Raw genomic sequence first — 14,003 nt, 5'->3', positions numbered from 1 at the left:
CCACTAGGCATTGAAGTATAAAGTTACCTCCTGCCCCTGAATCCACCAGGGCAAGAGTTTGAACTTCGGACGGTCCGCAGCTCAGAGAGACTGGGAGAGAGAGTGGAGGAGAGGTCGTGGTAAGGCCTAAGAACAGTCCTCCTGCAGGACTTAGGCTACTTGCTTCGATACTGGAGAGTCGGCAAGTACTCTTTCTTCCAACGACTCCAAAAAGAACTCCTCACCGTCAAAGTCTCCAGGTGGCACAGAAAAGTCAATAGTCTTTTGCGTTAAAAGCATGACAGATGCAATGTTCGACTCTTTACAGGTTCCTATGAAGTCGGTTCCACAGTCGGAGCGGGTCTGAGTGGCTGAACCCCAGAATTCTTGTCTGGTTGTAGATGTAGCCCAGTGCTACTTTGCTGTCCGTGTAAAGTTGGATAGCATCAATTTGCATGTCCTTTTTGGCTGTTATTAACTCCACTGTTTCCACTGCTAGCACCGCTCCATGCAATTCTAGACGTGGTATGGTGTGGTTAGGCTGTAGTGCTAGCTTGGCTTTGCTGAAGATGAAGTCCACACGCACTGTTCCTTCTGCATCTGTCACTCTCAAAAAGGCTACCCAGCTATGGCCTTCACAGATGCGTCAGAGAAAACACAGATCTCTTTGTGGCTGGCTGTATTAAGTGGTATTGAGACATAGGTGTGTGGTGTGTGGAACTGTTCAAGCACTTTTAGGGAGCCCTTCCATTTTTTCCCATTCTGGCTCCATTGCTTGAGGTAGCGGGGTGTCCCACTTGGTGGTACTTGATGAGAGTTCTCTTAACAAGGCTCTTCCTTGTATTGTGGCTGGAGGCACAATCCCCAGTGGATCATACAGACTGTTGACTATGGACAAAACACCTTGGCGAGTGTATGGTTTGTCTTGGAATGGAATGTCTCTCTTTAGATCCCAATTTAATCCAAGGCTTCATTGGAGAGGAGGTGTGTCCACTCTTAGGTCCAAGTTCTTTAAGTCTTTGGTATGATCATCTGAAGGAAATGCGCTCATTACTTCAGAACTATTGGAGGCTATTTTGTGGAGACTTAGATTGGTGCCTGCCAGCATTGCTTGTGTCATCCTTATTAAATCGATCGCTTCCTCTGCAGTAGGTAAGGACTTTAGTCCGTCATCTACATAGAAGTCCCTTTCCACAAAGTGTCTGGCATCTGCGCTGTACTCTTTTTCTCCTTCTTGGGCTGTCCTTCTGAGCCCATATGTGGCTACTGCAGGTGATGGACTATTACCGAAGACGTTCACTCGCATCCGGTACTCCACAATCTCCTTATTGATGTCATTGTTGCGGTACCACAGGAATCTTAGGTAATTTCTGTAGTCTTGGTGAACGACAAAGCAGTTAGAGCATTTATTGGATGTCGTCTGTCACAGCGACTGCTTCTTTTCTGAAGCGGATCATTACTCCTAACAAGTTGTTGATCGTGTCAGGTCCCGTGAGAAGCACATTGTTGAGCGCGAAACTGCACACTGGAATCGAAGATGATCCAGATCTGGCCCGGTTTCTGCTGATGGTACACACCAAAGGTAGGCAAGTAACAACACTCTTCATTATCCCTTAAGGGTGGAACTAGCTCTGCGTGGCTATTGTCCAACATGTTGTTCATGAAGTTAATGAAGTGTTGTTTCATCTCCGGTTTCCTTTCCAGAGTTCTCCATAGTGACATAAGTCGTGAGAGTGCTTGTTCTCTGTTGTTAGGGAGTCGAGGTCTGGGTGTCCGGAATGGTAGAGGAGCTACCCAGCTATTGGATTGATTTATAAAGAATTCTTTATTCACAAATCTTAAGAATTCTCTGTCTTCTACAGAGAGAGTAGGTTTGTCGTCATCCTTGGTGAATTGAAACACTGAGTCCCCTAGATGTTCTTCTACATATGATGGGGAGGTGAACTGATTGGTAGCTGAATTGAGATTCAGTTCCTCGCCGCTTAAGATCTCTTTGGTGCTTAGATGGTTAGGACATGGTTCAAATAGAGTAGGAGGTCCCATCCTCTAAGACACTCGTAGCGTATGCGTGAACGCTTGATCTCCTTGTTCGATTCAAGCAGACTTCGCCGATTATCACCCATCCCAAGGCGAGTCGGTAAGCATAGGGAGCGGTTGGTGGGCCATCACGTATCTCCAGGACTTTGATCAGTGCTGGTGTGTCTCTGCCCAATAACAGCACGATTTCTGCTTCTGGATCTAGTGGTGGGAGCTGATGCATTATGGACTTTAGATGAGAATGGTACCAAGCGGCTTCTGGTGTAGGAATATCATCTCTGTTGTCAGGCACCTGATTGCACTCGATGAGCGTGGGCAAGTTTGACTTGTTGCTGCCATCTATCGCCTCTATTACATATCCGCTTGCTCTCCTCCCTGTCACTCGGGTAACCCCTGAGCAGGTTTTGAGGTTGTACGGAGAGTAGTGGGGATGGATATCGAACAAGTCAAAGAATTCTGGCCTTGCCAGGGATCTGTTGCTCTGCTCATCTATGATGACATACATTTTGACTGCCTTCTCAGGTTGCTCTTCGGGATACACTCTAGCCAGGCATATTTTTGTGCAGGATTTCTCGTTGCTATTTCTCCCGCACTCTTGTGTGCATTTGGGGATCACTTCAGGTTCTGGCATTTGTTCTGCCCTTTCCTCCCCACCGTGGTTTGAACTAGGGTGTGGGGTTCCCGAAGGATGAAGTTTTGCTCTGTCAGGGTGCAGGGCACTATCATGTTGGTCACTCCCGCACTCTAAACACTTAATGGCTACTTTACAGTCTTTAGCCATGTGGTTAAATGAAGAACAGCACTGATAGCAAATTCTGTACCTTTTTAACAGTTCTTTGTGCTCTTTCAGAAGTTTTCCTTTGAATCCTCAACACTTTCTGAGTGGGTGAGGTTTCTTGTGTATTGGGCACTGTCAGTCTGGATCCTCTGCCCTATCCATACTGGGAAGTTGGTCTGATGTAGATGCTGCAGACTAGGGATGTGAATCGTTTTAGGACGATTAAAATTATAGTCCGATAATTTTAATATCGTCTTAAACCGTTATGGAACACAATACAATAGAGATTCTCGTGGGGGTCAGGAGGCCCCCCACAAGCTGGCCAAAAGTTCCTGGAGGTCCAGCGGGGGTCAGGGAGCGATTTCCCGCCACGAATCGTTTTCGTACGGAAAATGGCGCCGGCAGGAGATCGACTGCAGGAGGTTGTTCAGCGAGGCGCCGGAACCCTCGCTGAACGACCTCCTGCAGTCGATCTCCTGCCGGCGCCATTTTCCGTATGGAAAATGGCGCCGGCCATACGCGTATGGCCAGCGCCATTTTCCGTACGAAAACGATTCGCGGCGGGAAATCGCTCCCTGACCCCCGCTGGACCTCCAGGAACTTTTGGCCAGCTTGTGGGGGGCCTCCTGACCCCCACGAGACTTGCCAAAAGTCCAGTGGGGGTCCGGAAGGACCTCCTGCCGTCCAATCGTGTTCGTCTATGGCCGCCGCCATTTTTCGGCGCCATTTTGGAAAATGGCGCCGGCTGAAGACAACAAGATTCAGGAGCAGGAGCCCGTTCCGGACCGCTGCCGTTCCGGACCGCCGCTGGACCCGCAGGTTATTTAAGTCATTTGGGGGGGGTTCGGGAGGGTGGGGGGATTTAATTTAAAGGGTCGGGGGTGGGTTTTAGGGGGTTTTAATGTGCCGGTTTTGCGATTTTTCGATTTTTCGATTTTTCACGATTTTTCACGATTTTTCACGATATTTTACCCCCCCAAACGGCAACAATACGATTCCCTCCCCCTCCCAGCCGAAATCGATCGTTAAGACGATCGAGGACACGATTCACATCCCTACTGCAGACGACACTTCCGTTTTGTGCACAGAGATGGGCTTCCTGTTGCTGCTGTACTTATCGGTTGGCTTCTCGCCCACTCGGTGGCTGATTCTGCATATTTCATGTGTGCCGAATGAGAAGCTAGGGTCGTTCCTATGGTTTGCTAAATCTCGTATGAACTTTGTGAAGACGTGGAAAGGTGGGTACTCTTTGTGGTCTTCTTTGTACCATGCATCATGGGATGCCCATTTATCTTGTATATCATGTGGCAGTTTGTTTATGATGGTGTTCATGACTCGTGGTGTGTCCAGAAGGTTGAGACTCAGATAAATGAGTTCAGCCTTATCTGTGTCCACCTCTTGGAGGAGATCTCCCAATTCTTGCAACTTTCAGTTATCCCTATGGATATTTCTGGAAAGTCTTCCATTTTCTCAAATAACGCATTCTCTATGGCAACTGGGTCCCCATAATATCGCTCAAGTCTCTCCCATACCTCTTTTAGCGCTTTAAAAGGATCACATGGATAGACATTTTTTAATCCTTTCATGTTTTGACCGATTCACGTCCCAACCATTTTGCCATCAAGTTTATTTCTTCCTTCGGAGTCAATCTCATATCCTTCACGGCATCTTGGAAATCAGATTTCCATGCCCTGTAACTCTCAGGGCGGTCGTCGAACTCGTAAAGCCGTGCGGTTATGAATTCTTGGCAGGTCATGTACCTTGACAGGTCTTCTCTTTCTGAAGACTAGTTCTAGAAGGCAGTAGGTCTTGATGGGCGGGTGTCTTTAGGTTGACTGTGCACGTCACTTTTGTACATTGGCACGGACCGTGGTTGATCGATTGTCTCCTGTTTTGGCACAGGGTAATTTGCTGTAGTTACACGATGTTAGGTTCCATATTAGGAGCTACCACCCAGGAAAAAGATCTAGGCATCATAGTGGATAATACTTTAAAATCGTCAGCTCAGTGTGCTGCAGCAGTCAAAAAAGCAAATAGAATGTTAGGAATTATTAGGAAGGGAATGGTTAATAGAACGGAAAATGTCATAATGCCTCTATATCGCTCCATGGTGAGACCACACCTTGAATACTGTGTACAATTCTGGTCGCCGCATCTCAAAAAAGATATAGTTGCGATGGAGAAGGTACAGAGAAGGGCAACCAAAATGATAAAGGGGATGGAACAGCTTCCCTATGAGGAAAGGCTGAAGAGATTAGGGCTGTTCAGCTTGGAGAAGAGACGGCTGAGGGGGGATATGATAGAGGTCTTTAAGATCATGAGAGGTCTTGAATGAGTAGATGTGACTCGGTTATTTTCACTTTTGAATAATAGAAGGACTAGGGGGCATTCCATGAAGTTAGCAAGTAGCACATTTAAGACTAATCGGAGAAAATTCTTTTTCACTCAATGCACAATAAAGCTCTGGAATTTGTTGCCAGAGGATGTGGTTAGTGCAGTTAGTGTAGCTGGGTTCAAAAAAGGTTTGGATAAGTTCTTGGAGGAGAAGTCCATTAACTGCTATTAATCAAGTTTACTTAGGGAATAGCCACTGCTATTAATTGCATCAGTAGCATGGGATCTTCTTAGTGTTTGGGTAATTGCCAGGTTCTTGTGGCCTGGTTTTGGCCTCTGTTGGAAACAGGATGCTGGGCTTGATGGACCCTTGGTCTGACCCAGCATGGCAATTTCTTATGTTCTTAGGGTGCTCAATTGGAGCCCTTCTTGGGAGTAGTTGCTTAGCTCTTTCTCGGTCCAAGTCCCCACGGGACTCTGGGATCCATGGTTGCACGGAAGTGTTTTCCTTGGGGTGTGTGCTTGGTGTGTGAGTTAATTGCCATGCATCCGTGTGATTTAGAGCCGGTGGATCGCTGCCATGGCGTTCAGTATTCATGGCATTTTGCACTTCAGGTCTGATTTCTTTGTTGAAGCCAGCCATTTGTGAGGGAGAGTCTGTTCTCCCATGAAGTGAGGGTTGCTCTGAGGGAGGCGGCGTTTTGGTGCTGGCGTGAGTTGGAAGTTGAGCTGTGACATACTCAAGCGTCTGCTGGGCCATGTCCTGCTGGATCATGGAATTCAGTTGGTCTTCCCCATTGTCTTCGCCGAGGGCCGCATCGAATACCTTAGCTTCAGCTTCGAGGGATGCTTCCTCTTCTTTCTGCCGCAACACGTCCAAGGCGATATCTAGTCTGAGCCTTTCCATTTTAAGGGCTGCTTCTTGTTCAACAAACTGTGTGCATTTCATAGCTGCTTGAGACTTTGCTTTCTTTTGTATGGCAATTGTGCTGAACCGAGAACGGTTTGAGTATCTTAACCCGTGTGACCTTACGGACCCTTTTGTATACTTAGAGGTGCTGAGAGTCAACCTCGCTTATTGAATCACTTACTTCTGCACTGTTAATAGTATCCATTACCATTCTCTGGCGTATTTGGTGTAAATTCTGTTGGCGGCCTTTTTCTTCAAGGCTTTCTGCCGTGTTAGTTCATGTTAAGAACTCGAGATACTCTTCTGTGATGAGCCGATAGGTTTGGGAACGAAGCTGCAGCTGTTCTATATGGTACTCAAAGTTGGTGGGGCTCTCTGTGACCTTCTCCCTTTCCTGTTCCACGCTATGCCACTCTCTCTCTATCCTGTGTTCATGCCTCTGTCTTTTTGCCTCATATCTCTGCATAGCTTTCTCTGTTGGCTTGGATAATCTCTTCAAATTACTGATTTCATCCTTTCCTTAAGCATCTCCTCCTTTTTGCTCTGTGTCATCTCTTAATTCAATGGCTTCAGCTAGCTGTTTAGAAGTATCTTGCTGCATTGCTGCTTCAGCCATGTCAACAGCAAACATCTTTATTTCATCCACTGCGTTAAAGGGAATGAACTTTGAATTGCTTTAGAGGCAGAGGGGCGAGGCTAGCTAACACTTCAAGGACCTTAGCCTCGGGCTTTCTGCTCCCTTTCCCTGGAGACAGCAGGAATCTGGTATCTATAGCAACCATCCGGCGGCAAATGTGTAACAGGGAGATAGGGGAGGGACAGATCAGCTTTCACAATCGCTGTTCCTTTGGAGTTAGCAGATCTGGTATCTATGGCAACTAATTGCTCTCTGCTTCTAGTAGTGGCAAAGGGGAGGGGGAGCTGCTCACAGGTGAGAATTCCTTGCTCGGCAAGAGGGAAGCCTGAATGGGCTTAAGTACCATCGTTAAGTCTTTTGTCTAGGATTTGAACTCTGGTGGGAGTTGCCTGGAGTTAAAATGCTTTCTTTGCAACTCTTTGTATACTTTGCTTGCAGTGTAGACACGTATTACATCTGCGTTTGCGTGCTTTAATGCTTTGCAGGCTCAAGTCAGTTCTGAAAGTATAAATCTCCACAATCTTAGGGTTTTTATATTTGATTCCCTTGCCTCTCACCACAGCTGGAAGGTATGGAAGGCTTATTCAAGTGCAAGGTGGTGCTTCTAACAACCCTTCACCTTTAACGATTTCTACTCAGTATAGACTTCCCTTTCACAGGCTGTGCTTTGGGGCTGAAATCCCTGTTTCATTGCACTGCATGCAGTTCTTTTAAAATGCTTCGGTTCACTGGCTTGTCACTTTTTCCCTGTTTAATACGAGTTTTTACTGATCTGGATCAGACAGACATCTGAGTTTGCCATCCAGGCAGATAAACTATCTTTCCAATCAGTCCTCAAGATAAAGATTCTTTAAGTTGGAAATTATTTATTGTATATGTAGATTCTACTTACAATTGTTGCATCTCAAACGTGAGCCCCAAGGCAAAGATCTTTGGTAACTGGAGACAGGGTAGCAGAAGGGAGAAGAAGGTCTCTTGAGTTGCAGGAATTAGTTTATGGTGGAGGTAGGGAACTTGAGGGATATGAGGCTGATTTAGTCTTCAGAAGAAGGCAGTAAAAAAGAAGTAAAAACTCGATTGTTTCAGGGAGCTTTTATGGAGCGCTGCTAGCTCTGAAGCCCGCATGGGCAAGACTGGCTTTCCTCAGAAGCTGCTAAAGGAAACACCTCCACAAACTAGGGGCAGGGGGGCAAGGTCCAATGGCAGCAAGCCTAAGAACCATGTGACACAGGGGGGAACATGAAGGACAGTCCCTTGAGCCTATAAGGCACCTAGGAAGACTCAAGTTAGATTGAGGGGCATTCAAGCTCTTCCGATAATGAGAGAAAGTGGAGAGAGGAGGGAACTTCTCTTAAGGGCAAAGGCTGCTCTTAAAGGCAAGGCTCACAGACTTTTATCATGGGTTACAAAAAGTGTTTCAGTATCAAGAATCCTCAGAAGGGAGGGGCTGTACTAAACACAGTTAAACTACAATATATACAGATACAAACATGTACCCACTGCTGGGGACAGAACAATGTTTATTATGAGGAATTGAATACAATTGTGACAGTTAATACTGAAAGGAGATTAGACTCCTTTATCACTTCCTTACCTCCCCCTTCATTCCCTGGAAGACTGTGCCTGGTGGGTTGTGTACCCTTATCCCCTTTAGGAGACCAGGTTGGGAAGAGGGCATTGAACCAAGTATCTTGTGGGACAACGTCGAAGGACCTGCCACTGTCAAAGAGACAACTATAACTGTTGATCCCACCAGACCCTTGGCTATGATGGAGATCCCCTCACCAGCCCCAAATATAACCAAAACCATCTTTCTTACACAAGGTTTTGAGCCATGTATTGAAGTTTTCTATAAGACTTAGCCTTTCCTTCCCTTTTGCATGAACATGTAACACTTCTGAAAAGGCAACTATCTTCGCCATGTGCCCAACTCTCTTTACTGTGGATGCTGTTTCTAGCAAGGTTATTGGGTCGCAGATGGACGATAACCAACTTTAGAGTCCTTACTTTCTTCTTTAATTGCATTGACTATCTAGTTTGCATTTCTACCAGCTGAGGATCCTGGAAGACATTTATGTTCCCCTTAAAATGAAGTCCCAAATTATGACCAAGTCTCTGAGCACAAGGATCTTTAGGTTATGATATTTGATAGTGTTATGGGGTTTTCTGTGTATTGGGTATCTTCTTACCACTGCAGTTTCTGTTGCTGGAGCATTTATTTCCCAATACAGAAAAAGGCATTTTGTACCACTATCATCTGCAAGAGTGGGTGTCTCTGCATCACAGATTGTGCCCTACCAGAGCCCACTGTAGTCCTTTTATTCCTGGGCTTATGGATGCTCTGTGTAAAGGGAAGTGAACATCTGGGTTGTACAACTGGGGAGAGTGGGTGTCTCTGGTCTCAGGTCTTATCCTACCTGAGCCCACTGCAAACCACTAATTCCTGGGTTTTCTAAGCTGGGATTTTTCCCCCTCGGCAGAAACACACCGAGGGATAGTAAACGATTCCCCTACGGTTATACCTGAGGCATTGGAGGGTGAAGTGATTTGACCAAGGTCACAAGGAACATCGTGGGATTTGAACTCCCTCTCCCCCCCCTCCCCCCAATTCTCAGCGCTAGCCATTAGTCTACTCCTCCCCTCAGGACTTAATCTGCGGGGGGACGGCTGGCCTGGGATGCACTTCTTGTCAGACGTGAGAGGCAGAGCAGCCCCTCCCTTCCAGGCGTCGTGCAAGAAAGAAGAGCGGGAGGAGTGAGCCTGGAGCAGAACCTTCTCCTCCCTAATCCAGTCGTCCTGTTCTGCAGGGACGTGCGGACACAGTGAAAAAGAGCTGAATTAGCCCAAGTCTGAAACTTTGATGCGGCAGTGACGATCATTAAGGCTGAGCCCTGGCCACGACAGCTGGACCTGCTGCTCACGGGTTTCAGATTTGGGCTAATTCAACCCCTTTCTGCGCGGGGCAGACTGACCCAGAGCAGGATTTGGCCACCTCTTTTCCAGGACCCAGGGAAGCAGTGCAGGGGGGGGGCAGTGGTATAAATCGGTTTTGGCTCCCCCCCCCCCATAGAATCTGAGCAGAGTCATTGGCGCGTGGATCATTTCTGACCCCTCAGGGGAAGCCGAGCAGAGAGTTTTTGGAGTCGATTGCCTGAGCTGGGAGTAACCACGTGGCCCTGACCTTTGCATGGTTTCCCAGCAGAATTGAGGAGGCTGTGAAGGAGAACAGCAAAGGGAAATCCCTGTCAGCCCCGCTGCTTCTGCCATTGCTGGTGTCTCAGCTTCCTGTCCCCACTGCCACTTCCCAGGCCCCTCCCCCCGCCTCTCCCACTGGTGACCACGCCGGGGAAGGGGTAAGAGATCGAGGGAGGGAGGGAGGAGGGGCAAGACAGCAAGTGAAGGGATTTGAGGGGGCAAAAGAATGAGTGATGGGTGTGAGTGAGGGGATCAGAAGGACTGTGAGGTGTGAGGGAGATGATCAGGGTGAAGGAGAGTGAGGCCATGAGAGTTGGGTGGCTAAAGAGTGAATGAGAGAGAGTGTGAGTGAGGAAAGCACGCAGAGCTGCCCCCTCTCTTCCAGGCTCACCCCGTCCATGTCCAGAGAGGCTGAGGAGAGCAGGGGGTGCTCCCAGGGGCAGGGGGGACGCTCAGCTGATTCCAGCTCGATGGAGAGGCCTGGGCTCTACTGGCCAAGGAAGGAGAGGATCGTGTTCCAGGGAGGGGGGGGGGGACTTAGTGACCACTGGGGAGGGGGCAGCTACAATGCTGTCAGGAATCAGTGGCGAGACTTGGGGGGGGGGGGTTCTAGGACTACTGTGGGTGGATAGTGGAGGGAGGGGGGGGGGACAAGGACAGGAATCCTTAGGAGGGGAGGGCCAGGATCACCAGGGCAGAGAGGAAGCAGAGAGAAAGGGCCCTATCGAGCACTGGAGGGGTCTGGGAATGGAGGGTGAAGAGAATGAAGTGTGTGTGTGTGTGTGTGAGAGAGAGGCGGCGAGTTTGCTCCTGGCCATAGCCCTGCTCCTTCCCTTCCCCCAACCGCGCTCCAGTTTTATTTCATTTTTGTCTATAAAATAAGCCGAAGACCCCCTCCTCCACAGCATCCCCTGCCCAGGGAGCAGAAGCCGGGCCGCAGGAATCTAATCCAGGACCAGCAAGTTACTGGGCTGGCCCAAATCCATCCTGGGTAAGCCTCACTCCTTGCTTTCCCGCACCAGTCTTAAAGCCCCTGTGTGAGGACAGTTCCTTGCTGACGGCGGGGGGCACTTCTGAGAAGGTCGCAGGTTCGGCCACCTTTCCCCGCTCCCCTAAGCTGTTTTTCAATATTTATGGGCTCGTTTTGGGCCGGGTCATTTGTACCTAGGCACACGTGATCCCGTGTTCCCCTCCCTCTCCCCCTCTCTCTCTGGAGTCTCCCCTGTCAGGATCTGCTTTTCCTGTGGTGCCTCTGCCGTCTCTTGGCAGGTCCTTACCGCAGGGGGCTTCCTGTTACAGGCGCGTCCCCCACAGGTTGTTTCTGCGCCCCCAGTGCTGTTATCCCTTCCTGAGGAGGAGCAGGACACGGCAGGCGCCTGCGAGCCTCACACCCTAACCTCTCCCCTTGCCCTGTGCCGGCCTCACTGGCACGCTAACATGTGACACTAAACTGACCAGGGCTTGCTGCCTTTATACACTTAGCGCTGGACAGGGAATAAGGGGTTAGCAGCCAATAAGTTCCCTATCACCCTAAGAGAGCCTGTTCTGCGCACGCTGATCTTTTCCACAAACGCGCATGGTTCTGACCCACACTGAATCATTAGTGATTAAGGTGCTGTTTGGCCTGCTTTCTAAGTCGGACTCGGCCCCCAAAATGGGAAAAACCCCTTTGGGACATCAGCCCTCTCATGAGACGGGATAGCGTGCGCACGAGGCGGGACCCCCAGCCGGCTGAAAGCGGGGCTCATCTGATGCGTGGGGCTAATCTCCAGGGCCCTTGGTGCAATCGCGGGGAGATCCTGCTGCTTCCCTCTCTCTCTCTCAGCGTCCCTCTCGCTGCTCGGTGGCAACACCGGGGAGATCTTCTCACAAAGGATGAGCAGCAGTAACCATGGATGCAGAAGAAAAATGTACTTACAGTTTGAAAAGAAGGCAAAAAAAAATGGCAATGAGGCAAGGAAAAACCATAATAAAAAAAAAACCAACAGTCCCTTTGTCCATGGTAAATTCCCTTAGTCGTCGTTCTCTCAACTGAAAGAGTGTCCAGCTCTAAAGAAACTTCCCTTCCCCTTGCAGCCTTCCAGCTCCGGCACACGGTAAGGGCTGGAGGGGTCCAAAAAACACAGACAACTCCAACGGTCTTTGAACAAAATCTCCCAGTCCAAACAACTGCAAACCTCAGCAGTCTCCCACCTGTGTCGTTAACGGGTCACAAAGGGAAACGACCAGGAACCCAGACCTTCAAGATACCAGGGGTTTGGCCCTTCTCTCGGGAACTTGCTTCAAATTCCAATCCTCCAAACGTCTTCACAGATTCCAGTCCTGCTCTACCCTCAGAATCTCCAGAGCTCCAATTCCCTCTGCTCCAATTCTCCTCTCCCGAATCCCAGGGATGATCTCAAGAGGCTTACTCCCTCCAGCTCTCTTCCAGTCCTCCTTCCTTCTGACTCCGGGCAATTTATAGCCCTCGGCCACAGCCCACAGAAAGGGGAAGGACACCGAAAATGCAAAAAAACCCTTCAGGATGGAAAGTACAGGGGAAAAATCTTAAGAGACGGGCAAAGCCAGGCCACGCATGGAAAACGAGCGATCCTTGCTGGAACGGAGAGAGTACGGGAGGCTGCCGGGGCGGGGGAGATATGGCAACGAGTTAGGGAGAGAGTGGGCAGACGTTCCACAGACCTCCAGTTACGAGAGGAAAGGTATTTGAAAAAAAAAAAAAAAGAGAGAGAAATAATCAAATCTCTATCCCATTCCTGCTACAGCGAGCCCACGCGTCGGGAAATAACCTGCCACAGAGTCTGCACTCTCTCTCGCTCTAATCCTCCTGCTGTCTTATTTCCCAGGAGTGAGCGCTAGCCGCCTGGCTCTAAAGCCTGTCAAAGTGCCGGGAAAATACTTAATTAGATAGGTTTGTGAAGGAGAGGGAGATAAAGAGGCAGAAGAATAAAGATCACATTCAGACTGACAAGATGAGAGAGCAAACGAAGGTCTCTTTCTAATCAAAGCTTCCATAGAAAGGGAAAAATGGAGGGAGCCCCCTGGAGCTGTACATCTAGGTCTTTAGGGTCGCAAAGTTCAGATCCAGTTTTAACTCGGCCTGCCTCACTTTTATACAGGGAAGAACGGTCAGACTAGCTGCCAATCAAAATGATCAACGCACTTCCAGCGCACACAACTTCCAGTTTCCGTGCAGCAGCCATCTTGGAAAAAAAACTCCCACCTTTTACTCCTGGCGGAATTCTGCAACAAAGAAAATTTTAAATTCTGCGCACACATTCTCTAAATTCTGCAAAACTTTGCACATTTATTTGTCAAAATAACACAGCAAACACACGGGCCTCTTATTCAGCCACCAGCGGGTTCTCTCTCTCTCTTCCTCCGCGGTGGGGGCAGGGTGAGAGGAGGTAAGCAGGGACAGAAGCAGAGGTCAACGTCTGGTTAAACGCGACGCCTGCTTCCTGACTCAGCAGCGCTCAGCTGTCCAGGGCCAGGCAGAAACAAATGGAAACCTGAATCCACCCTTGACCTCTGCGCTTCTGCCCCTGTTTCCCTCCTCTCCCCAGCCACCACTCATCACTTCTTCCCTTCTCCCTTTGAGCATTTACAGCCCATTATCCTCTTTCTTACAGGCAGGGCAGTAATGAGAAGCTGCGCTCCACCGCTTCCTGCTCACGATCCCGACTTCAGCCACCAACGCCTCCCGCGAGCCTGATTTGGCCGCACGTGTGCCACGCTGCTAGCCGCGAGCCTGCTACAAAAGCCTTCCACGTGCTTCCGGGTAGCCCCTTCCTCTTCCGGCAGCCTCGTGGAGCCGTTATTGCCGCGAACCTGCCTGCGTGGCCCGGAAATGCTGGATTCTGCAAAGTGACGGGGGAAATTCTGCAGCAGCGCAGAATTCCCCAGCAGTAAAGGGTCTGTGGCGCCCTGAGGAACACCACCCCCAGCGAACCCTCCCCGAGTGGGAAGTGCCCCTCTTACAGTGGTAGATTATATAGAGAGTCATGTTCTCTCTCTCTCTCTCTCTCTCTGTTGCAGTTGTGCTCGAGGACCTCCAAACGTCCTCCCCACCGGGTGATCCGTGCCGCGCTGCCTTCCACGTGCTTCCGGGGATCACGCCCTTCCCTCGTCCG

Source organism: Rhinatrema bivittatum, chromosome 3 (assembly GCF_901001135.1).
Source record: "Rhinatrema bivittatum chromosome 3, aRhiBiv1.1, whole genome shotgun sequence".
NCBI classification, from domain to species: Eukaryota; Metazoa; Chordata; class Amphibia; order Gymnophiona; family Rhinatrematidae; genus Rhinatrema; species Rhinatrema bivittatum.
The sequence above is the reverse complement of the archived record's forward strand: the minus strand, read 5'-3'. Positions refer to the sequence as shown.